The sequence below is a fragment of the Rhamphochromis sp. 'chilingali' genome, assembly GCF_963969265.1.
Source record: "Rhamphochromis sp. 'chilingali' genome assembly, chromosome: 9".
NCBI classification, from domain to species: domain Eukaryota; kingdom Metazoa; phylum Chordata; class Actinopteri; order Cichliformes; family Cichlidae; genus Rhamphochromis; species Rhamphochromis sp. 'chilingali'.
In genome coordinates, this window is record NC_137936.1 from 8,205,207 (window position 1) to 8,229,526 (window position 24,320).

Sequence of the window (24,320 nt, forward strand, 5' to 3'; positions counted from 1 at the left end):
CTCCCTTGTTGTTCACACCCTGTGTAGGTCTGTCCTAAAGGCACAATCTAAGGCTATACCTCCCTGCAGATCGGCCACTCGATCAACTACATAATGTGATTATTGAAATGGGAATTCATCTTCCTGTTCCTTCGAACAATGAAAGATTACAGTTTATTTTTTCACGTTCTGCTGCTGAGTGTCAGAGCCCAGCTTTAATGTGACTGGTTTCCTGTCACAGTTGACTCTTCTTTTCACGTTCAGCTTTCTCTGGTAATGTATTTTGTCATGATGAATTATTAATATCAGCGCTGGTTGAAGGGAGTGTTGTCTCAGAAAATATGAGAGTCACTCTGTTTCTTTGTATTCCTGCAACCAAGGGTTAATTTACACCAACAATCAAATGAACCTTCCCGTTTCCTTGCTGCCGTATGGATCGTGCTGAAAAGCTGCTGGTCTTAACTTTATTCGCTAACATCCTGCTAAACATCAGAGAGAGCCATTCCTGTTTTCCTCTGTTACAGATGGCTTTGGTGTGTTTTGCGATAAAGAGAAAAAGGCTTTGCTCGGAGAAGGAGACAGAAGAGGCTTACGCCATTAGTGTCATTCGAATGGTGAATTAGATCAGACTGACAGATAGATGCGGAAAATTGTTTTAATTGTATAATTATCTGTGGTTAGCCACTTATGCGGAAAAGTGCTGTGATGTGGGTGAAGGCCAGGGAAGAGCACATTTTGGCCTTTATGTGCTTATTTTGTCTTTGCACAGCAAATGAACAACAATTGGGGGTCCTAAGGATAAAACATAAACACACCCAAACGCACAGACACTCACACTCCCCCTGGGCAGGTTGAGACGTGTTCATTGAAATGCTGCCCTTTAAAGTAATGTGTCTGGCCAGTGAGCCTTCTCCTCAGGCAAAGAGGAAGGCGCCTATAACTGTCTGCTGAAGATGGCACAGCTTAGCACAAGTGTAACAGCTATGCACAACATTCGGAGGAGAAGGAGAGGCTGAATATATTTGTGGCATGCCTAACCGCATTCAGCTGATTTCTGATCGGATGCAAAATAGTAGACTACGCGCAGATGGCAGTAAATATGTGGCTTAATAACTGCCGCCTGCTTTGTGCATTTTTTTCTTTTGTAAAACATTCCCATGAAAGAGTTTGCATGAAGCTCCTATCTTCAACTGCCAATTTGGTTGGAAAATATTGCTGTTTTAAACAGTGACGACTTACTGTTGCAACATGTGCTGCTGCGTAGCGTCCGATTTATTAACGTAGTCCTAATTTGTTAATTCTTTTTCACTTAGATCATTATTTTAATAGTTTTGGACAGAAGCAATCTACCATTCCATCCTTTGGGCAAACATTGTCATTACTGTTGAAGTGTCAGCTGCTTTTACTGAATACTGCTGCTGTTTTAAAGCTTCTGTAGAGGTCTTGGGTTCAGATTTAAAGAAAATGTCCTGATCTTAATTCCAGCAGACTTTATCATTGAAAGAATTTGATGCAGTTTTCTAAAATACCTAATGCTCTGTTTGGTGTCCTCTAAATGTACAATTTTTATTACATTTTCATAGAGATAAAAGCATCCTGGCTGTAGCATATAGTCTTATTTTGACAGATCAGTTTCTGAGTGATTTTTTTTCTAGCCCGGTGGGCAAAGCTAAGCCCAGGCCAAACACTGATGCGCTGCAGTCAGCAGCTGCATGCCATTTTCAGCTCAGCTCATTCAAGTGTAATAAAACAATGCAAGAAGTGCTGGAGGATTGCGGCCCTGGGATGCTCTCGCTCTTGAAATAGGACCACCTTTCGGGCAACCGTATAAACAGTAAGGGGAGCTGCTATCCTGTGAGTTTCTGTCGTTCATTTAATTCATCGGGCGTTCCTGTTCCTGCTGTGTCCCCGATCAGAAATATTTGATTATGTAACAGGCCTGGTGGTTTGTAATCGTATCAAGAAAGACCTTCAATAGTTAATCAAAAAATGAATGTTTGCACACTGCACCAGTCTCGAAATCCACAGCGATTCATGGACTGCGAGCTTGTCATGTCTCAGTTGTTACCTTCGTCATGCTCCGTTGTTCAGTTGCATCTCCTGTTATAATGCACAGGGGATTAGCAGGTAACAAGGCAGCAGCACTCCTCTGAGGATGTTGCGCGTGGCTTTGAATGTCTCACACAATACAACATAAATGAGGCGGGGGGTGGGTGTCCCACCAAATGGTGATTTCCCAGCTACACAGGGAGCCTCCTCCTGGATAATGTGGTAATGAAAGGTGACAGGAAGGACTCAGGGTCTGGAACGAAGCCGGGGCAGCTGGTCAGAGCAGGAGTATAGGAAGTAGTGCGCACCCGGGCTAAAGTGCAGCGAGAAGCAAATTAAAGCTCATATCTGCCATCTCCCTCGCCTCCCTGCACTTTCCTGTTTGGACTTGAAGGTGATTGGGAGCCAAGGCGGTGACAGTTGACGGAAGCTGCGCGGAGGAGAGAGTATTTATTTACAGTGAGATGCAGCGATGCTTGTTCAGGATGCGGTTTCACGCAGGATGTGCACCCCCTTCTCCACCACCACCACCACACACACAGACACACACCTCCTCCCATCTTTCTCATCTCCACCCTTACACTACAATCCCCAGGTTTGATCAAGAATGGGAAGTGGGTTATTGGAGAGGAGGGGCTGGCCTGCTGCAAGCCAGGCAGCCTGCATTGTGTAAGAGGCTGGGTCTGGATCCAGCCAGCAGAGAGCTCACTCAGCATGTCTTCCTGCCTAACCCAGGAGGTGGTACCAAAGTCAACATGGGTCACTGAAAAAAAGGAGTGTGTGAAGCACTAAGATTGTATTGTGTGACAGAGATTTTCTTGAGGTGTTACATAATCTAATTAAAAATAAAAAAAAAGGCAGTGAACAAAACGGAGCCTGTGAGAAAAGCTTACATTTAAAAGAGTGTGTGTTTTAAGAAAGTTCAAATGAGTGTGTCAGGTTCCCTTCCAGGAATTCTACCTTGTAAAGCAGGGGTGGGCAGGTAAGGGTGGGGGTGGGGGTGTAAATCCCAATAATTACACTGTACACTGGTTGAAGTGCAATTACCATTGTTGTCACCCTATAATACACTATTCACTATTTTAGTAAACTGCTCATTTTAAAACATGCAAGTGTGTGCAACATCCTTTCATACCACCCAGGAGGAAATATCCTGAAACTATTAGTTGATTAGTCAGATAAAAGTGAACCTGCTGCAGGCACACCTTTTTTGCTTTTTCATTAGATTCCAACTTCGGCTTTCGTCTGGTAGGATATCAGATGGTAAGCATGTGAGTGTGTTGAAAAGGTGAGCCGTTCTGATCTCTGCTCACTAGCTGTCATGTCGGCATTAATCCGTCCAAAGTTTCAAAGGCAGGTTTTATGACCCGCCTTACGGCCTCATCTGTGTGGACAGCAGCATCTAAACTCTGGAGAACCTGCCACATAAAATCCACATCTGTTAAAGCCTAAATTGTAAAACAGCCCCCACATGTCCAGGCAGTGTTGAGTTAATAATATACTTAAAGTACAGCTCCCTGCAGCAACGGCAGCCATTGTCTTACATTCGCTTCTTTGGGCAAGACTTACAGCTTTTTGAATGCCTTTTTGGACCTTCACAGACTATTTGTTTTTTATTTTTTTTTAATGTTTTTGACAAGTAAAGTTTAGTAGTCAGTCTTGTAGATTTATCAAAATTGAATTTGTAACAACCAAGTGCTGAAACCAACTGAATCTACTTTTACTTGTAGTGTAGTTAAAGATCAATATGAAAACGACAGACAATTTTTATTAAATCAGAAGTAGGATTAGAAAGCAAAAGCAAGTATTATTCTCAGTCTTGAGGTTTGCCACCACTGTCCAATATATAAAGGATGATTAACACATCTGTGGGTGATGCAATTTAAACAGCAGTTGTCATTACAGATACACAGTTGCTACACACACGTTTGTCGTCACAGTCTCTAAAAGAGGAAGTATTGCTTCTCCTCGCTGGTGAATTCAATCATTGCTTCCATCAGTGCTCTCAGAAGTCAAATGTACTGCGCGTTAACAAGTGCTTTCTGTGCTTCTTTTATCCCTTTTAGTTAGCCGTGTGCTAGTCATTTCTGTCGTGGGACACATCTTCAAATCTGTGAAGGTAGCTATTGACCTGACAGGAGCAGCATGTGGATGTGACTCACATATACAACAACATAAATTTCAGTACTGATTTGAGGTTTCTTCAAAGGCATCTGGCAAATAACCTAAGGGAGAACCACAGTGCGGCAGTCGAGGGGGAAAGATACATTTAGAATAACCATGAAAAGCAGACATTGTTGGTGGGAGGGCAGATGAGTAATGTAAGATAACCAGTTACCACATAGTTCTTTTTTAGGTGTCTCGTGTCAATGACTTCAGAACGTTGAGGATTTATTTAAATTAACAAGGTACAATTGACAGAAAATACATTTTAAATGTTATGTGACTCAGTAGCTAGAGCTATCGTGTATTCTACATGTGTTTGATAAATTGGTTTCACACAGTGAAGTAAGTGTAGGCACAAGTAAAAAGCTAAAAAAGTTTGGTGTCAGAAAGCTTTTTATTGTTATTTTTACTTTTGGCTCTGTGTGATGTCAGGTAGAGGGGATATTTTTGATATTGTCTTCTAACAAAGTACAACTGTGGCTATTACTACAGGTCCACCCACCCGCTATTTATGACAGTTGGGGGGAGGGGTACATGAAGATTATTTTGAAGTGTACAAAAACTGTTTTACTAGAGAATAAGAACAAAAAATATGCAGCTCAAAATGAGCAGAATTGTGAATTAATTAAAATTAGTGAATTAAAATTCACTAATGCATTACAGCACAAGTGATTTGATCTAAAAGTCTTGACATAAATAGGCAATGGCTGAAAGTCTAGGACTTTCTGTCTGTGCTTTTGTAATATCTGTATTTATGGGGGTAAAAAGAATTTGCAATAGCAATATACTGCAAAGTTTATTTCCATTCACAAACCAAACATTCCCTCTTTAAAAAAGTGTATTTTAGCAACATTAGGAAGTTCAAATAGTCATATAGTATTGTTAAATGCTTTTATCGGGTCGGCAGACTCAGCAACAACACTTGTAACTGCTCTAGACGCAGAGGGAGCAGTCTTAAAGTGTTTTTATTCATCTATGGCAGTGTATGTAATAGATGATGACAGCCTGGTCACCTCTTCCTTCAATTGGTTTGGATTTTCTATTTACTGCTATACACAATGCTGTGTATAGTTGGGTCTTAGACTAATTGATGTTTTGGAAGATGAGTCCAATTGGATGAGTCATTAGGCCTATTACCAGAGTTTTATTAAATGCCCCCACCCAAAAGGGGGGAAAAAGTCCGCTCTGGAATATTTCCTTCCTAGAATAACAGGCGCTTGGATTGGTAAAAGGCAGATAATATATGTGTGAGATTGATCAGTGAGTAGCGACCCCATTATCTCCTGAGATGTTAATTACACTGTGCTCAGCTTGCATGTCAAAAGGCAGATAATTGAAGAAGGTAAAAGATGTGCCACACTTTATTTATGCTTTCACTTGCTGGTAGAGGATTTGCTCTCTCTTGTATGTCCTCTTCCCGCCTCATCTTTCTTCTCTCCCTTTTTTGTCTGCAGTGTATTTATTCTTCGGTAATATCACATTGTCATATAGCTGATACATTTTTGGAGTTATTATTCACAGTCCTCACTGTGACAGATGTTCTGTCCTGTCTCTATGTCACAGCTGTCTGCAGGGGCTGTAAAAATCCTAAAATGATTTAAATGAAATTACCTGAATTCAAGACCTTTAAAGGTTCTTGTATTTAGATGTTAGATAAATAGTTTTTTTGGACCTCCTGAAGATCTCTGTGCTGCATTTCCACCCCCCCCCCCCCCCCCCCAATTTTTTATGTGTCACTTATGCATGTGGACACATTGATAATTGCAATCTGTTTCTCAAATCAGCAAAGTGGAGTACAACCTCTTACAGGCCATCAAACTGAGGGAAGCTGCAACTTCTTAAACCTTATTAAATGTCTTAAACGTCATTGCCAGTTCTAGCTGTTTAGTCTTGGATTGTGATTCATGGAAAGTAGCTTTGCATGATTCACAGTTCAGAATATTTTCTTATTCATCATTTTGGAGCCCACCAGTTTTCTTTTAAGCAAACTCTCATCTGATCGGTTACCCTGAGATAACCATATTAATTCTCTCATTGGCTTCGTACAGGTCAGTGAGCAGAAAATAGCTGAAAGTGAGTTTAAACCAGTGGTTTGCAGTTATTGCTCAATTCTTTGACCTGATTTCATGAAAACCTGGTCATGGTTACTAGGAACATTCACCACACCATCAGTGTACATTTGTTAGAAAATAAATAAAGACATTACAAGTCCTGTTTAAAATTAGCTGTGATTTACTGTACTAGGATAATGCTGTGTAAAAATACACATGAACCATATATATATGCTTGGGCTGCAGTGGCTACAGCTGTTAAAGCATGAGCCAGAGTGTTGGAGAATGACAGACGAGTAAAAGAATGATGATGGAAACATTTTTGGGTGAGTTTTAGTACTTTAATCCGGCACTGGAATTACAGCATCTGTCCAGCGCAGTCTTCCCAGGTGTACATTGAGATGAGTCTGTGAGAAGCAACAGAAACTTATTTGCAAAAATACTGTTGCTATTGTCTTTTTGTTCTTTCTTTTCTTTTCTTTTTTTTTTAAAACATTGTTTGTGTCTTCAGCGTAGTTCCCCCCACATCTGAGCACACGGTGTCTGTAAACTTCCTATTGACATTGTATAAGCCATAGGGGACATTTTGTATTTAAAAGAAAGAAAAAAAAAAAGTCTTGTTTGTTTTTCGCGTGCTTATAGAGATAGCGTTTCCTGTGGTTTCCTGTGGTATCTCTGTGTGCTGCAATTTACAAGTGCACGTGAATGCCGTCTGCACTCCCAAAAGTGAGAAAGTGCACATACATACACACACACATATACGCAGCTATACATACACTCTGATGTTCTTTTCTTCTTTCTGTGTTGTCATCTTTGCTTGGGGCGGAGCCTCAAGCAAGTGGTCAGGCTGTGGTCATCTGTCTTTAGGGCTGATGGACAGCAGCATGATTTAGTGCATCACCTGGTGGACACTGTTAAAAATGAGCCCCTTAGATGACATAGTTAGACATGTTTTTTCAGCTGTTGTCTACTTTTATGCACTTTTTCCCCCCTTGCCTTACGTGGGTGAAATTCATTTAATCTTTGAATCAGAGTTTACAGTGACATCATCGGTGCAGAGAATAAGCAGCTGCACTGACGGGAAAAGAAGGAAAATTCACCCCTTTATGAAATTGTGTTCGAAGGCAAAGTTGAAGGTCAAGAGGGAGTTTATAGTAGGACTTTTTTTTTTTTTTGGAAGTGTTGAAATAAGAGAGCTGCTTAAAAGCCCACCCCTTCCTAACAGGAAACCCAGTGCAGAGATGAAGCCGTGGGGTGTAGCGCAGTTTCACCTTTGCTTTGACATCTTCTGGCTTTTCTTTACTTTGTCTGACCAATATCTGAAATCCATTAGCATCTTCCTACTTGTTTATGTGTAGGCCAGGAGGCTCCAGGAGGCAGACGGTGAACTTCATTGAATTTAAGGTTTTTATGGTATTAAGTTGAAGTGTCTTTTTCTCATTTTGACCACTTTTTGTGTGCCAGAGAAAGACCTCTGATCTCTCAGATGCTAGCAAGCTGTATTTTGCTGTGGCAGTGCAGCCTTATCTGCGCTTGAGGTCTGTACTTTAATGGGCTTTATTGATCTAAACAACATCAGGGGTTGCGGTGATGTTATTAAGGCAGAGATAACTTCTGTGTAATTCCACTCCAACAATATATTAGCCTTTTATTGGTCTAAATAACTTTGCCTTTTAGACAGTAATGCACCAGTAAGTCACAGCAGCTCTTCATGTCGGCAGGATCTTAATAAAGCATTTCCTCTGGACATCCTGCTGCAGAGAGAGTGAAAAACGACAGGTTAAAAGGCATGCTGGGAAGTTTCCATGCCATCACTGTAAATTATCTCTTTTGAATACATAAATAAAACTAGAAGCGAGCTGTGAACAGGAAGGGGTGGAGGTGGGATGGATTGGTGAAAGTTAATACAAATATCTTCCAACACTCTCTGTTTCACACATGGAGGTGCTATAAGGAAAAACATAGGATGTTCCAAAAGAAGCCAAACTGGAATACGTGCAACGTCATGTAGGCAGTAGCCGATCAGTGTTGTGTGCATGTGTCTGGTTTTTCTTTTTTTTTCTTTTTTTTTAAGAATGCTTCTATGTAATTTTTGAGGACAAGTGTAATTTAGATTTATCTACATTTGTGTTTTCATTTGAAATTTTGAGAGAAAATATATACATAACATTACAATTGTGGTCATTATTGTAGTAACAGTAAAAAAATACAGTCTAACTCAGTCATTCTGCTTAACAGAATTGATTTAGATGCAATTAATTTATAAAACAAATGCACGGTTTGATTAAAAAAAACAGAGTAGGGTTTTTTTGTGGCTGCTACAGGTTTGGAAAACTGTTTATTTCTTTATGTATTTTTGAATAGTTATTGACGCGTTGCCCATGGTGCATTGTGTGTATGCAAACTTATTTAATGGACAGCTGCAATATTTTTTTCCTTTCAAGGGCAGAATGCTGTATATCTAATATTTATATGAAATAACGAAGCCATTTATCTAGAAGTGTATTTTCCAGGGGTTGGGGGTAGGGCTCCATAATTTGCAGCTATTTAAAGCCTTGGTTTTGGTAATGAATTATTTTGTCATCTCGGCTGTGATGAGATTCATCTTTAATAACTGTAACAATTATTTTATTAAAAAGAGAAGCCATGCATTATGGCTATCTCGCCAAGGTCTCAAGCTGGAAGGAATTCTCATTAAGAGCATTATATTACCCCGGTGTGCTTTCAGCTGGATGTCCCGCTGAAATTACATTAGGTGTCAACAATGTTTGTGTTAGAAGTAAGCAGTCATATTTACAGAGGCTAGCTTTTTTCATTTGCTGCCTGACACTGGGAGATGTATTAAAAAAGATACTAATGCTCCATATCTGATTAAGTCACGTACAGTGAAACTCCTTTAAAGTGTTGACTTTTAATATAAAGCAAGCACTGTTCTGTCATCAGCAAAGACGTAAATCTTTATTCAGAACTTTTGATTGCTTGAGCTTTTTTATTTATTAATTTTTTTGTGATTTATTTAGCTGGCACACACGACTGTAATCACCCCTCATTCCCTCCATTTATAGCTCCCAAACTATAAGCATCAGGTTGTTTGTGTCATGATTGATTTATCAGTGATTTTCATCTACATCCTGTGTTCCTTCTGATGGTTAGCGTGGTGTGCAACATTGTATTTTGTTAATGGTCCCAGGCCCAGGGTTGCTGCTAATGACATGGTTGTAATTGTTTGTCAGTGTGATAATGTGTGATTTCCTATTTCCATGTGAAGTTGGACATTTGATGAAGGAGGGATCTTGTCAGGAAGACAAAGTGCTGTCATTTGTCACCAGCTAAATGAGCTTCTCACCAGACATCCTCTCAGTTTTCAATGGCAATATCATATTCACGGATCCCCTTTTGGGCCATTGCCATGATTTCCACATTATCCAGTGCATGGTATTAAAGAAATGAATTAAGCTTGTTCTGGCTTCCTTCAACACGAAGCACAGAAATCCAGATGAAGGCAGAGATGTATTAAAATCACCTGATTTTGATGCAAAGGTCAGACATTGTAAAACTGAGATTTGAACTAAATCAACTATGAGAAACATGGTTTCGCTCTCTTAGTTTGTGCTCTTTGCTGACATATAGAAAAATATGTTAACTGTATTTCCAGAAAGACAGAAGTGAAATTACCGAGTTTGGTAATCTTTTATTCTTAGTGTTTGCAAGCAGTCATCACTTCCTTAAATTTAACATTTTTAAATGGAGAAACGGTTTCATCATCTTCACAGGAAAGACTTTGTCAGTTCATGTCACCGTGTACCTTTTTTCAGGGGCAAAATATAGAGTCAAGTTAAGTTGAATAAATATGATTTTTGATTTGGGAAAATGAAAGTTGGGAGTTTGCTGTTGCTGCCGTGCTAAACATTATTTTTACCGAAATTTGGATCATTTCTTATAGTTGCCAATTGATTAAAAATAGCTGCGAGTGATGCATGAACTGGGTTTGGGTGGTGAAATGGGGCATGCCAGAAAAAGTTGGGGTCAGTAGTTGTCGTAGAACATGAACATGACAACTTTCATTGTTTGCCTGAACATTGTATATTTGTCCATTTCACATCTCCTGTAACATTAGAAACTTATGGGGCACATGATTGCAGCACTTGAAGGTCTTTGAAGTAGTTGTTCCCTTAACACACTGCCTTTGTTTCTGATTCAGCTTGTTCCATATTGTGGGGTTGGGGGGCAGATTCTTCCTAGTTAACAATCTAATGAGCCAAACAAGACAAACAAAAGAGAGGTGCACCGAATAGGCCTCCTGAGGTCGGGGGAGCTGCCTCATGTCACAAATGCTCTTCTGTCTTCCTTTTCCACTCAATATCGATTCATGTCTTCAGTGGTTATGCGCTGTCCGCTGTACACGGGTGGTGTAATCAGCTAAATGTAGCCTCTGCTTTCTTATTATTACCTGGGTGCTTAACACTGGTGGGGTTTTTTTTCTCTTCAAGGACAAATGGTGTAGGAGAAGGCAGATCCCGTGTGAAGTCCCTGAGCCCTCGCCGAGCGGCAGATCTCTTTTCAGCGCCAGCTGTTCTCTCAGATACACCAGGCCGTGCTGAAATTCTCTTAATATAATTCTAGGGGCTCAGGAGAATAGTGCAAAACAAGCGTGCCAACGAGGAGAACGTTGAATTTTTCATCAGCGGGCTTCAACTAGCTGAGTTAGTGGGCAGCGCTCTCATTCATGAGCAGATGTTCAGTGCAGTTACACTCTGCAGTTAATGTGAACTTACTGGCCTCTCTGCCATTGGCTGCAAGGACGTTGGCAGCAATCTGGCATCTGAGAATTACTCCCAGTAAAAGGCGCAGTCCTGGAAAGCGTTGCCCCGGCCTTTTTTAGCCACTTCCCAGCCCAGGAGCTGGATTGTGGACAGGGGAAGGCACTGACAGCTCATCCGTCTTCAGTCCGACAGTGATGAAACACTCGCCACTGTTTGCCGGGGGAATAGCACTGAAATTCCTGCAGATAATTTTCACATTTTACGTTCACTTCTAGTGACTGGATAGATGTGAACCAACGGCACTCAGCAGGTGAAATATATTTCAGGTGTGTCTGAAAAAGAAGTACTTAAAGATACCTGCCTCAGTTGTTACAGTGAAAGAGTACATACAGATGTATTATTCCAGTACCCCTGAAAGAGGAAACTCAGAGAAGAGGCACCTGTAAGGGGGAGCAGTTTGGCTCTGGTACGTCTGTAGCTGTAACCAGCTGGTGCTGTGGTCAGCCTGGTGGGCTGTATCCTCTCCCAGCCTGGTGCTTCAGACATCTGCATGCCCAGGCTGCCTAGCTCGAATTTGATGTGGTCGTACAGATCTGTAATAGTTTCATCCAACTAGGCAAAAGGCTGTTTGACTGGTGTGTGTGTGTATGCGACATCAAATTTAGTAGGTGGCATGCCAATCATCTCGAGCTTGTGTGAAAGTCATCACAGTAAAGTTGTGCATATGGGACTTAAACAGTGCAAATGACAAGCTCTTGTTTCTCTGCATGTCTCATTTTCACTTTCTAATTGGTCGTTTTCAGGTTGGCTTTACGAGAGCAAAACTAATTAGTGTTTCTAAATTCAGCAGAAAAAAAGGCAGTTGGGTTGATTGTTCTGGTTTCCTCTCCTGTGTCAGGCGCTCAACAAGAAAATAAGACTAATCATTTTCAAATTGCTCGTATTTTTAAACCCCAGAGCTGAATGTCATTCCTGGTCTCTTGGCATTTTGTTTGGCAAGATCAGGGAACCGTGGTTGCCCTCTCGCCTGTGTGCTGTCTTTGTGATTCGTGGGAAGTTTGGACTTGGGGCCAGTGGAAAAAAACAATGTGTTGTGTTTTAGGTGGGGTTGTTTCTGCTTTGATTGGGAATGTCCTGCTGACAGGAGCAGCCTCGCAAGTTTACAGTAGCTGTGACATTGGCGTTACCTTTATTCAAAGTCCTCCAGCTGCATTGAGCCCTCAGGAAGCCCAGCGCAGGCCCACATGGGCGGCTGACGGCCCAGAGAGAGGAGAATGAGCCCTGTTTGAGTTGGCAGACGCTCCCCTCTTGGGGAACTTTTGCTGCCTTTGCAGAAAGGCCAGTGGCGGCAGCTCTGGCGGGGCGGCGGTGATTCTTGGGGCAGGATGGGCTTTTTCCACCTCTCCTCCCATTCAGGAAACACATTTCGCCGTCTCTTCCCTGCGTGTTTGCAAACGGAGGGAAAGAGTTAAGGCGAAGGGGCATGGGGCAGTAGAGCTGAATGACAGAGCACGGCTGTAAGAGGCTGAGTGCTAATGTGTGGCAATTTGAAAAGGGCGAACAAGCTATTTCAGAAAGCACGAGTGTTGTGAGAAGTCAGTGCAGTGGAGCTTTATTTATACCGAACAAAAACATTTACATTTTAGTGTTCTGTAAAACATGCTCTATTTTTATTTTTCCACTGCCACTGCGGGGATTCATTCTTCAGAAGGCAGTAATTAAAACGCGGTTGATCTTAGGTTAGGGAGGAGGAGTGCTTAAATGCAATTAGAGCAATGTTCAAATTAATTTGGACTCAGTTACAGTTGTTGGAATTTGTCATTATTTGTTTAATCAAGGGAGTTCTTGTTTGAGAGACTAAATCTAGATCCACTGATATATAAACGGGCCACTGAGAAGCCTGTTCAAACCTATTATCTGCCTGACATGAATATTAATTTGAAAGTGACCTTTTTTGTGACCTTTCAGTTTTGAACTCACACTTAACTGAGAGGTGCATGTGGTTGCGTGTTGTGACAGCATGGTTATTATTGAAAAAGCTGATTGTGGAAAAATAAGTATGTTCTTGCTTTTGTCACCTTCACGTTTGAAATAATTTCCACTGTTTCTCTTCTTTTTTCCATTCTGCCACCCCCACCCCTTAACTTTCCTTTACTACCTCCTCTCTTCTTCTCTCCTCCCCTTCTGCTGACTGCTTGCCGATCCAGCCAGGACACTCCAGTGGTGACATCCTGTGGAGCCATAGATTAAAGTAAGTACCTCACAGAAACATCAGTAGACACCAGCATTTGGTTAAGAAACACGACTCGTGCACCAGCTTTTGGTGCATTCTTCCTAATGTCTTCTCAAAGAAGGGCATTATATGGTAATAGTTGTGAGTTTGAATGCCACAGGATGATAAGAAAGGTTTTGCATAGTAACCGATTTCCTCTTTTCCTGATGCCGTTGCATGTTGACATGAGTTTGAATGCTTAAATGCGTGCAAGGGGCCAGGTCAGTGAGTCGTGCTGGTGTTCAGAGTTAACTGTGAACCTGAAAAGTAAAGAAAATTGCAGATAGTATGCTGGCTCATGTCTGCATCCCCAGACTATCCTAGAAGTCATTACTCCTTGTGTGGTGTATAAACACGTCAAAAACAAACAATGACCCTGGGCAGACTCCACACTGCAAAACAATTTCAAAGCCTGCAGTGTAGTGTAAACACAAAACATGGCTAACCTTCACGCAGGGAAGACTTCACCTTAAACCCGGTGTTTGTTTTATAGTCCCTGTCGACCTTGGTCAGATATAGTTTACATCTCTTTGGTTCTTTCAGGTCGATGTAGCTTGGGTTCTGTGCTGACATTTACGGTTGAAGCTTTTCAGTAAACAACATGTGGCTCGGAAACAGACTATTAATGGAGATCTTATTAGTCAGGTGTTCACATTAAAAAAAGATAGAGATGAACTTTGCTCACAGTGGTGATTGTGACATGACTGATATTCAGTGTTGTTGTAAACCAAGTGTAAACACTGCCTCGCGGGGTGTAGATTTCCCATACAGACACTCTATGTATCGAGCAATGAATATTCATTTTCTCCTCTCGTAGACTCTTCTGCCTCTGTGAGCTCTTTCACACTGAGCCGGGGGTGACTGTAAGGCGAGGTGAACCCATATTTTTAATAAAGCCCAGCTGCTGAATGATCAAATAGAGTCTCTAATTAAAGCCTGAGTGTACACCCATGTAAAATTCTCTCTGGAATGCTAACAACCTGTGATATTTCCAGAGGAATTTGCTGTGAAGGTCTCAGAGAAGGAAAGGGATTCAAGTGTTTGGGGTTCAGAGGGAGGAGGGGCAGTGTTCGTGTGGCAAGGCAACATGTTGTTCACATCCGTGTCAGATTGAGGCTAATGAAGGCCAGGCTGATCCTTGGATGCAAGCCTTAAGTAAATGATCCCTCTTTGAATATATTAGCGCTCCGTAGCAGCGTTGTGCCTCCCTGCCGTGCCAGCGCTGCTACGTGTTGTCTCGTGGTCTGACGAGGCCAGTCGAAATGGCAGTCACGGTGTTCGATCACGCCGTGTGCCGTTGAGTGTGATTTCAGTTTGTTTTACAGCAGTGATGTTACATTGACTTGGTGGTGAGGAAGTACTCTGGCTGATCATTTCCAGGTTAGTGTGTCTGCAAAACAGTTTGATAGTAAATGGAAAGTATGAGTGTTGTGTCATTTGGCAATGTAAATGAGCCATCTCAAATTTTTCCCCACCCTCTTAAGAGGGATTGCATTTACATAGCAGGCAAGGGTTTGATACTCAAGCAGATGGTTCGTGTAGACAAAAGCTGAATTTACTGTTATTTTTAGTGTAGTTTTGAATTTAGTCATTTCTGTTCATTTTTGTCTTTTTCGATTAATTTATTCAACAATAATCGGAAAAAAAACACAGTTTTAAATTCAGTGAACAAATATTGCTATCAGAACTGTTTCCACTGCAATTTATGGTCACAGCAGCACTTAACATGGAAATGAATCCTAAGCTAGTAATTATAAAGCACTTTGGATTATTAATTGGAAAGACAAGGACATAGAAATGAAACAATTGTGAATGCACCCCTTCTAAGCTGCTGTAGCATCTCATTAATAAATACCTTTCTGGTTCTTTAGTGCTGTGCCCGCCTTGCTGATTGAAACAATGTCATTTGATTTTCGCTGATAAAGCATCTGTGCTTCATAGATGGATGGATTGGATGGATCCAATTAGCCATAGTCATCGCTCGTGTATTTAAGCTGACAGTGGAAGTCTTGCGTAGAATATCCTTGATTTTGGTAGTTTTGTGAGGCGCTCATGCAGAGTACTTTGAAAGCCCATAAAGAGCGGACTGTGAAGAATGCTCCCTTGATGCAGCTTTGATTTACAGCAAATTTTTTCAATTAGACCTGGTAGGGAAGTAATTGATTTTCAGTAGGTAGTGTACAATGATTGGAAATTCTTAAAGGATGAGAAAGTGACCAAGATCCATAACTTTTTTCCTTTCACTGTGTATTATATACAATCAGCGCCGCAATTACTTGGGGCTTTTACTTAACATTTCATACAGGTTTTATTAGTAGGTAATGCATCTTTTTATACAGAGCACTCACATTCTACAACCTACACATTTACAGCGGGTTATGAGGATTGATGGCTTGTAGTAGCAGCTGCACAGGTGCACCTAGTGTCTCATAAGGCATTCTGACCTTCTGCACAGCACATACCATGGTGGCCTGTTTGTAAACGCCAGCCCTGTTTGTAAACACGAACAGAGAGATGAGAAGCAGATTTGCCCCGGTCGCGCTCACAAGACAGGCACAACACAACGTGACAAGCAACAGATGTGTCACACAGGCTGAAATCAAAACAGCCGTCCAGCATGGAGTTGTGCACACCATCAGACATGGATGCTGTGATGAGGCGGGGAGGCAGCGAGCACTGCTGGCAGATGAGACAAGGCAGCGCCTCTGCTGCTCCCAGCTTCCTGTCTAGAAGAGGACAGGCCTGTTTGTAGGCTGCTTTGACACTCCTAGTCACTTTGTCATCTGGGGTGCTCACTGCAGCTCTGATCACATGTACACATTGCATTCAAAGAGCGTCATATCAGCCGTGTGACAGGTAGGCTCCCAATGAGACAACAGCCAAAGGGGATGTCCTTTTCAATACACTGTGCGAGCACAAATGCACAGTGCGCCAAGGCAAAATAACATCATATGACATCATTCGGAATGCTCTTATGCTGTCTTCTCTGTTTGGAAAGATGGTGCGGGTTTGGTTCTGCCCTGCCTAATAACAGAAAGGTCTTTATGGAGATGCATGTCCACTCCGTGCAAACCGACAGTTTGACAGCAGCAGTAAAAGTGCAGCTTCACACAGGCAGCACACTAATAATATTCTATCATATAATCTGCCTTTTGCCACTGCCCCATAAGCAAACAACACGGCTTCACTTTGAGCCATGGGAAGAGAAACAGGAATCCGTCATCAGAACAAGTGCATGAATGAAGGTGCGGCAACAGCTGCTTGACTGAGCACATACAACAGACTGTCACCCCACATCTGTTTACCACTTTGACAACCACATGAGTGTTTATATCCATGAGTGTAATTGAGCTATTTTCCCGAGGGCAGCTGTAACCCACACTAAGTTATAGCCCAACTTTCCATTAAAGCGTGGGGGGAAGTTTTACTGATAGCAATCACGCTCAGCAACACTGCTATGTAAATACAGCTTATCAGCTTTGCCAATTTGGTTAAGTGGCATGTACGTGGGTGATTCAAACATCTAGCTCTGTGGCTGTGACACTGGCCACATACTGGAGACATTTAATAAACATTGGTAACTTGCATTATTAACAAGTATATATGCAGCAAGAACATAATAATGAAAATGATGGCATGTCAAACCAATATTGTGCGGAAAAGATGCAAATAAACTGAAAAAATATTCAGGCTGCCATGTGGTCAAACTTAACTGTCTGCATGCAGCATGTACAGTATATGGAAATTGAAATGGGAATATCTAGATCTAAAACGTGCCATTTAAATATTCAAATGTTAACACCAAACAATATAATGCATTATGGCTTTTAGTATTTGCATACAACTCTGTTTGCTGCTGTAAGCTGGGGGTAATACAAGGAAGAGAGAGGGAGAAAGATAGTGAGGGAGAAACACTGAGCGGATATGGAGCACACAAACAAAGCCTTTGTGTGCCAGTAATAGGAAAATGACATTTGATTACTGTGTGAATTTTTATGGTAGCTTAATTTAACAGTTAATGGTTATTTTGTATATCTTTAAGTCTTTACTGTTTTAGGGAAACTACAACTTCCATCACACACTGAACCTGTGCTAATTTGTAGATGGCTCTGTCTTGATGCATGCTCAGTCATCCAGGTAAGTAAATCCCAAAAGGTTGATTCTGTTCATCTGGACGTAACGTTTTCAGTGGGAGAAACGTTTCGTCACTCACAACAATGGGCTGTGACCTCACAGTTCCCCATTGTTCAGTCTGTGGTGCTAGTTTCAGGCACTGTTTGTAAGGTTGGGGAAACCTGCAGTCAGCTGAGACTGAAGAAGTCACTTGGACGAGTGACGAAACGTTTCTCCCACCGAAAATGTTACGTCCAGATGAACAGAATCAACCTTTTGGGATGTAGACGGATATTTTTTAAAACAATGTAAATCAGACGTTAGCTGAAACTACCATTTATTCTTGTTTGATGGAGGTCATGTTGATACATGTTTTTTCTATACTTTCCATTTTTGTAAAATGTATTCCCAGTTGCAGCGTCTCATTTTCAAGTGAAGTTCATTCAAGATGTTCAGAATTTGGCCATTATTGAAAAGCTATTGCACCTGGTAAGGTTGGGGAAAATGTTAAAATTATCTGTACTGTCTTGGTTTGCAAGTTAATCATTTCCCAAATTGAATTCACATAGGGGCAGGCCAGTAAGCGAGGTCAACCACTCACTGACAGCCAATATACAGTATTTGTCCAGTCGACTTGCCCAAACACAGGAGAAGTGCTTCTGTAAAAGTAGAAACCTTTAGCTCTTGAGAACTGTGTCAGATTTATTTATTTCCTTGTTCTTAATCATTCATTTACGGTTACAAATAAACTGCTGTATTTGTTACTGAAGAAAATGCTTGTTTAAGGAAATGAATGTATTTATTTATTGTAGCACCTGTGACTTGCTAGGTGGCAGGATCAGATATCACATAGCTACAGACAAATGAAGCAGTCGTTTGACCACAGGAACAGTGGCTTAGTTTCACAAAAATACATTTCAAATATAAAAAACATCATCCACAGATAAAAAAAAAACAAGGTCAGTGTACAGTGTTGATGAGAAGGTCGTACAAAGTCTGAAATTTAACTTGCTTATAGCTGTAGATACCCTGATAATGAGGTTGTTGACTGTTAACTGATGCTTTACCATGAGGACACTTCTTCACTCTGCACCACTGTCTGCTCAGCTGTGATGCGCCTCTGCTGCATGTGCCGTTGACAGTACTGCAAAGATGTGAACGGCAGAGTCAGTGCTGCCCTGCAGGACAGACTATAGGACCACAACATTTATAAATACCCCCCCCCCCCCCATCTTTTTCTGCTTTTTGTTCTTGTAATAAAATTTTGTTATTAAGTTTCAAATCTGTGCATATCAAACAACAGATTTGCAAATATGCAGCACACTGGTTTGGAAGAAAAGGGCCGTGAGGAATAGATTTCACTTGAGATAATTTTAGATATGTTATTAACATATTTCTCTTATATTAGAAATATACAGCACACAGATACAGAGGGATGGTGAAAAGAAGACAGCAGGACAGGAGTCGACCGTGGTCACTGTCTGACAGGGTTAAACTTAGTGAAGGATTGCCAGTCCAAACTGTGACATCTGTAGCCACCATCAACACGTACTGTAATTAAGTGGAATCTGTGAGCTTTAATTCTATTTGCTGTCCAATAACAGCTCCCTGTAATGAATAATTTAAGGAATAAGGGAGGCTGTTACTTGACGCCTTTTCACTTTGCGTTTAAATTTAGCTGGTGTCATTGTCCGGCAGTGTGATTAATAGTTTATCAGTCTCGACTATACATCTCCATGAAATATCTCTTTCCATCTGTCATTGAACTGCACATGGAAATTGGTTAGATTTTTAATCAGGCACAGCTTAGGCCAGCTGAAAAAGGGAAATTACCAAAGGAACCTGCTCTCACAATGCACTCACATGCAGGTAAGACACTGGATGTCGTTTGTGGAATAAGTCTTTCTGCCTCTGTGCCTCTGCTCACAGTTCATCTCTTTTTTTTTTTGTCTTTTTCGTATGATAATTACATTGAGACCTCATACAGGCTAGAGTGTGCAGCCTAAATGTGGTTTTAAATAAGCCTGAGGTGTGTAACAGTGAAAGTGAGTTGTGAAAGAGGCGCCTGCCACAAGGGGGTTGACCAGTGAGCCAGAGATTGGCTTCCCTGTCAAATAAAGATTAGGTCTTTATTTCACAGTCTAATCCCTGCAAATCTCTTATTGAAGAACTTGGATGGTGCAGCGCTTCTAATGGCACAGAGACTTCACTGTCTGCGTTTCTTCTTTATCTCTGAATGTACACAAGTGGATACAGCAACCTCTGGTCCCGGGTTAGTCAGTCTATTTAATCTGGATTACAACTCATATTAAGTTGACCAAGGTTACCTTAGTTCCTGCTAACAAGCTGCATTGCATTAAAGCTGCTCGTGGCTTTTTACATTCTGCTGCTACGCTGTAGCCAAGTTGGGGCTGTATTGCGACTTTTCTAGTTATTGAATATCTTCATTTTTCCCCTCTCAACTATGCAGAACATTCTTTTTATTGAATTATTAATGTGAATTTTGAATTATTGAAGGAAGATAATTTCTGATCAGATTAATATTAACTCCCTGTGAAATATTAATGACTAATGTTAAAAACGATGAACTTACAGAACCATTAATATAATCATAAACAGACATAGTAGTGGTGACACAGAGCCAAATGTGCCAGGGCCGCTCCAGCCTCTTTTAATGCAGCTTCCCTTGAGGTTGGGGAATGTGAAATATTGCAGGAGTCTACTTTGTACTCAGAAGCTTGGCTAATGTCATTGGCCAGCCCTGCCCCCGGGGCTGGCGGCGGTGTCACGGGGGGAAGTTCACCAGCATTTGTCTCCAGGTTACCTTTGTGACCTTGTCCACAGATGACCTGAACTATGGCCAGGGGAAAAGTCACAAAGATGTTTTGTTGTTAACATTAAGCTGGTCCCCTTATCACCTCCACTGATTGGCAGCGCTCCACTGACAGCTCGAGTTATTCTGCTCCACCCCCAACTTTTGCTCTGAAGCCTGGTGGCTAAATACGACCGACCATTCTTTATCTGTTTTTCACAAGGAGTGGCACAAAGTGAGTTTCATCATGCAAGCCTTGAGCAGGTTAAATCTAGTCTTTTGTCAGTTTTGATTAAAACTCTCTTTAGATTAATGATATTCAGCAAAGATTTGATCTATCATTTGCCATTCTTTGGGTTTGTTATTACGATCGTCCCATTGTATTTATAAAATATGGAAATCAGACAAAAATAAACCATTATTCTAACATAATGGTAAGCACCTCGAAAATATGGTTACATTAATTATGTTTTAAATGCTAATGCTAGTGAAGAACATAATAACGAAGACATGAAAGACTCCCTATTCAAAATCTGATAGCCAGGGAGAAGCAAATTATTTCAAATATTTGATATTTAAATTATTTTCAAATGAACTGAGACATGAGTAGAGTAGAGGCGAGTAGTTTCCCCTGGTGATCCTTCAGGGTCCTTTGTTTCCGTGGTGTGTCTCCAGCTCATTAATGTTCTAAGCATGTGAGGGAACCAGACCATACCCCATAACCCATAGCCGGATGACACCTCAGGCCCAACACACATGCAGTGCATGCGCATACATTCACACGCATGCACACACGTACACAAAAATCCCTCAGCTGTTTAAAGTCCACTGGCTCTTTCAGGAAGTGATGGCCGCCGTGCTGTCCTGATTAAAATGACAATAGTCTAATTAACTCGACCCCAGTGTCAGTGCACTAAACGGCTGATGGCCCGCCAGTTCCTGTTTGAAAACCCTTTGTCTCCTCATCATCCAAAAATATGACTTTTTTTTTTCTTTTTTTTACAGCAAAATGCCTCAACCCCATTTGACGGGATTTGCTAATGGCAATTATTTCTCATGAGCTAATTAAATCTAGGCAAAGTTTTCCATTCTTTTTTTCTTCCTGCTGCAGAAATCCGTCTATACAATCCTCCTGGGATTTTTCATTCACGGTATAATATCACAAGCAGCTTCAAGCAATGCTAGTCATTTAGATTATATACAATTGTAAAGAGGTGTTTTGGTGTTCAGACTGATTATATTTGCTTTTTTTTCTACCACTTTTAATCGAATCGTTTATTGATCCAACATCGTGATCCTTTCAGAGCCAACCCAAAGCCCCTGCTGGTCAACAGGTCAAACCGCCTGATAAAAAGGAGCCAAAGATGACGCATTCAAGCAAATCGGCCAAAATCTTTTAACCTCCTTAACTAACAGTTTTTGAAAATGAGACTTTAATCCAGCCCCCATTAATCTTTTGCATTGTTTGATGGACTCGTCTAAAGTGCGGAGGAAAGGAAAAAAGAACAACAACATTAAAAAAAACTTTAATGACTGAAGAAGAAACTGCTTTTTGTTCTATTATCCTTCTGTTGGTGATTAAGGTCTGCAGGGAGATAATTACGCTTTAGTCTGGAGTTAATGAAATGAAAACTTCTCTTTTCTTGTGGAAAGGAAGGGCAGATCTTTTGTACTGCTATCTGCAGACATCTCCCACCCTTGACAGGACACACAGAGAATTGGTTTTGTTTTAAGGTTGCAAGCCCCCTCCGCTGCCTGTCAGTCCATGGATGATATGAGGGATCTGTGAATGAAGCCAGAGTCAATGAGGTCTGCCTCCGCTGCACTAGTGAAGCTTTCTGTTCTTCCTGTGAACATAAAATATGCTGTAAAACATCAAATGACAACATCACAGGAGGTCATCAGAGTGAAAGAAAAATAAATAAATAAAATGCATGTTCATTCTGTGTATTACATGCTTTATTGTTGTTACAGCAACAAGCATGTGTTCACCAACAAATGACCCCGCTTTGTTGAGCACCAAAGGAATGCACAGATTTGAATTTATCACATGGCAACACGGGGGCCATATGTGTCATCTGACTTCAGATGCCCCTTTTGAACACGTGGTGCTGTTGACTAAACTATTGTACGGTACAAATGGTGGCCAGAGAGCACATATTATGCTGTCCTTGTAGAAGTTCACATCTGGTGTGAGGAGCTGTGTGTCACTTTATGTGTGTGTGTGTGTGTGTGTGTGTGTGTGTGTGTGTGTGTGTGTGTGTGTGTGTGTGTGTGTGTGTGTGTGTGTGTGTGTGTGTGTAGGGCAGCAGCACCTCCCCACCCCTCCTGTCCCTCTTGCCCCTCCAACAGCATTCTCACATTTCATCATCTGTTCTCCAGCGCTACGGTGCTCCGGCACAAGTTGGCCGCTCTGGATCCATCTGTTGTTATTATTTTCTACTGATAATTGGCTTGAACAATGGAATGCCTGTGTCCCCCTTGCCTTTGAAACCCAACACCCTGTTTATTATCCCTCTATCCTACCCTCTCTCACCCCTCAATTTCTCTCTCTCGCTCCTCTCCTGTCAACTTGTGTCGCCTCACCCCTAGCCCCTCCTTTTCCCCTGATCCATTTGAGAGGGTTTCACATGAAAATTGCATCTTTGACTGGCCACATCAGTATGTGTCACTCAGCATCTGATGCTTCTCTCTAGACTTTCTGGAGGGGCTCAGCTTCCATTCTTTTTGTTTTGTTTTTACTAAGATAGGATTTTCTTTTCTCTCGCTTTTTTCAGGAGCTTCCCACTTACAGCACAAACTTCTGCATTCCTGGCCCAAGAAACAGATGAAGCAAATAAGAAGGTGTGGGGGAGGGATCAGGGGTGTAGAGAGGAGAGTGGGAACAGCAGTGTCTTTAGGAAGAAAGGCATTGGACGATGGATGTTCGTAAAAATCACTTTTTCCTCCCTGCTAAAATTCAGGTTTTCCACCAGGGGGTGGGAAGAAGAGAAGCATATGTAAGGAAGAACAAGAAGATCACAAGGTGTACTTTCATTTTAATCGAGGACATCATTTAATGAAAGCCCACACCAAAAAATGACCTACTTACATTAATTAAATTTGATATTTAAAAATTTAATTAGTATTTTAGGTTGTAATTAAGTAGTTTCATGTTGAAGACTTCATGCTCTGGTGACATTTTTAGACTGGTACATTTTATTTAGTCAGAATTTTATCCTCAGCCTTGCAGAGTGCCTATTGATGAAGTAATTAGCTGTGTGGATGTAAAAGTAAAATGCTCATGTATGGTGTTTGACAAAGTGTAGAGAAAGTCAAGTGCCTTCTGTGTAACTGTTGGGAAATCCTCTGTTCGTGTCATCAGAGGCATGAGGAAGTTTTTTTTTTTTTTTTTTTTGTTTTTCCTGTTCTGTTTTTTTGACCTCGCTGATGTTCATTTGTTCTGTATGCTCTTGTCTAATTAAAAGAGGCTAGGACAGGTAGGGCTCCCAGCAGGCGTCTGCTCCGTGCTAGTTCTTCATTTGCTGAGTGTTTGTGTTTATGCAAACGGGCCTCTTCCTGCATGTTTAATTTAGAGCACGGCGCCGACTTTTGTTGTGTTTTGACCACATACCTTTAGTACCTCTCAGCTCTTCCGTCTGGCCAGGCTAGTTCTCTCTCTCTCTCTTTCACTCTCTCTTATACACACATGCAAACTCACTTGACTACCTCATTACTACTTAGACTACTTTCACTGCCAGCTTTCTCCTCTTCTTCCGAAGTGGATTTCAAACACTCAGTGCTTGGAGGAAATATGAATGAATATACAGTTTTGTAAACATGATGAAAGTCTGTTTAACTGTTGGAAGGTAAGTCTGTGAAGATTATATTATCTTTACACTGTTTTCTCCTCCTCGTCATTCCTTTTATGGCACAGTGCTCCATGACTGCGAGTCTGTACGAGCGTCTTTGTAGGTGTGTTCTGTAAGTGATTGACAGATTTTATGTATAGGGTGTAGATGGCAATGCCTTTTTCTATTGGTCATAATACAATGCTACTCAACATGTATAATAATTGCCGTACAGTGTAAGATTGCAAAAGGGTGAATTCAGTGAAGTATTCGAGTGTTTAGAGA

General features: G+C 41.3%; 1 protein-coding gene across 17 annotated transcripts in view; it reads left to right on the forward strand.

Moving 5' to 3' along the window:
* foxp1b (forkhead box P1b) overlaps window positions 1-24,320 on the forward strand; it is a 147,131-nt gene that overhangs the window by 20,526 nt on the left and 102,285 nt on the right. For 14 of the 17 annotated variants that reach the window (XR_013972779.1, XM_080891489.1, XM_080891493.1 and 11 more), the window contains one exon: window positions 13,216-13,259. The exons of 2 other annotated variants lie outside the window; for them this stretch is intronic. The gene's annotated coding sequence lies outside the window, so the exon portion shown is untranslated. Of the gene's footprint in view, window positions 1-13,215; window positions 13,260-23,932; window positions 24,054-24,320 lie in introns of those variants that run through there. One more of the 17 variants, XM_080891481.1, reaches the window with a different exon arrangement.